This window comes from Pygoscelis adeliae, unplaced genomic scaffold (genome assembly GCF_000699105.1).
Source record: "Pygoscelis adeliae isolate BGI_AS28 unplaced genomic scaffold, ASM69910v1 Scaffold456, whole genome shotgun sequence".
NCBI classification, from domain to species: domain Eukaryota; kingdom Metazoa; phylum Chordata; class Aves; order Sphenisciformes; family Spheniscidae; genus Pygoscelis; species Pygoscelis adeliae.
Window position 1 is genome coordinate 395,661 of NW_008825007.1, and position 2,142 is coordinate 397,802.

Below are 2,142 nucleotides of genomic sequence, written 5' to 3' on the forward strand. Positions count from 1 at the left end.
ACGCTCCCTAGGGAATGTCTAGTGAAAGCAAAGCCAGACTGGTTTCCCCCTTTTTCCACTGGCAGTGCGTTCCTTTCTGGAGGTTTCTCCCCCTTTCCCGCAGGGGTGCTTGGGCAGGGCTGTGCCGTGGCCGTGGCCGTGCTGCCGGGAAGGGGCGAGGGGTGCTGGGAACGCGGCAGGACAGTGACTCAGCTCAGCCCGGCGGGACCTTTCTGCAGAAGTAGCTGAAGGGGGAAGGAAGAAGCAATACCTGTTACTTTCTATAAACATCAGCAGGGCAGCGTCAAGGTTTTTCCGTTCAGTTCAAAAACTCCTACTCTGTGTTTACCGTGGTGATCTGCAACTGAGAGAGACCCAAAAGGCCGCTCGCAGGGTGCAGCGCTCTGTGTCCATTGCGGGGACATTGGAGGCTGAACCTGCTCACGGGGAGCAAAGCCCAAAGCAGAGGAACCCAGCGCCTCGCAGCTGCTCGGCCCTGCAGTAGCTGCGTGCGGCCCATCGTGTCCCAGCTCCCATGGGAGGGAGGGAACCAGCGTCGGCACCATCCGACGAACCGCAGGGCTTGGAGCGAGGACTGGGAGAGGAGGAACACCATGGCCACAAGGGACACTGCAGCACCAATGCTGTGCCACGTGTCGTGGCTCTGCACGTGCATCTGATGCAAAGGACGGGATCATTGCTGGGCTTGAGTCTCCTGCTGGGAAGACCTGTGGAGGGTCCCGGGAGGGAGCGGGAAGGCAGAGGCATGGCTGGGAGGGGACGTTGCACGGTGCAAGGGCTTGGAGGGAAAATACACCTTTGGCTGCATGTAACTGGTGGCCGTCCATGTGCAGACTCGTCCCACTAGCGCTGTGCCCCGGGCAGACGGCAGAGCCCGTGGCCTGTGTGCCTGCAGAGCTAAAGCCGACGGCAAAGGAAATCATGATTTCAGCATCGTCTGCACTGCTTGAGCGTGGCAGAGCATGATCCTGGAGCGACGGTCCCAGCCCTGCCCTCTGGTTCTCGGGGTTTTGCAGGGGAAACCTGCCTCTGTAAATAGCAGCAGGAGACTTGCAGTTTCCACCCTGGTTTGCCCTCAAGAGGGAAGTGAGAAGCACTTGGGGGTGGTTTGTCCCCCCTCGCTGAGCAGAGACCGGGCAGTGTGATTTCGGCTTTAAAATTCTCGGTGTGTGCTGTGACCGGAGCCCCACCTCCTTGGCCGTGCACCCCAGCAGCCTGACGCTCTGTGCCCCAAGCGGCATCACCCCCTCCCACAGCCTCCGAGGACGGCGCGTGGCTCTTAAGCACCTCCAAACATGGTCCCCCGTGAGCTGCCATCTCACAGCCAAGGCGGTGGCTGCCAGCCTGTCCTGCCTGGGGTCGTCCCTGTGCTCTGGGACACAGACAGGGATCGGGCAGCAGCCGCCAGCACCCTATTCCGGGTCCCTGGGTTAAACCCTTCCTTTGCTGTGTGCCACTGGTGGGAAAGCGTCGATCGGCAGTTCCCTGTGCAGCCTCCCAGCGTGGTGCATCCCTCTGCAAGGCTTTGCATCCCACAGCATCCCCTCTGCATCCCTCTGCATCGTTTTGCATCCTTCAGCACCCATCTGCATATGGCTCCGGAGGTGCCATGGTCTATTTGGGATGATAGAGCCGAGTTTTGTCCCAACGATAAAATGTTTTTTTTCCTCTGGGCTCTTGCCCCGGTGGCATTGCTGCAAGGAGAGCTGCAGGTAACGGGCAGACAGGGTGGATGATGTTTGGCTCCCAAAATTTTGGGGGGATGCCTCGCCTTCCCTTTGTTACGCAGTGAGCAGCTTTGCTCGGATATTTTCCTCCCAGCCTCTCCTTAGCCCGTCTGCCTTTTGCAGCCCCTGTGCTCGGGCAGGGCTGGGCCTTGATCAAGGCATTTGCTCGCACACGTGCTCCCTTTGGCACCCGAAAAAAGGGGCCGTGGGGGCGGGAAGGGGAAGAAGAGTCATTTTGGGTCGAAACCGGCAACTGCGAGGCTGGACTGAGCACAGATGGGTCTGAGCGTGGCTGCTGAAGATTCATTTCTTTCACCCTAATTCCCTGCGGACGCGTGCTCTTAAATGCGCTGGGGTCAGGATGCGTCCGTCCCCTGCGCGCTGCCTGGCTGTCCTCCGTGTCCTGCCACCGCCG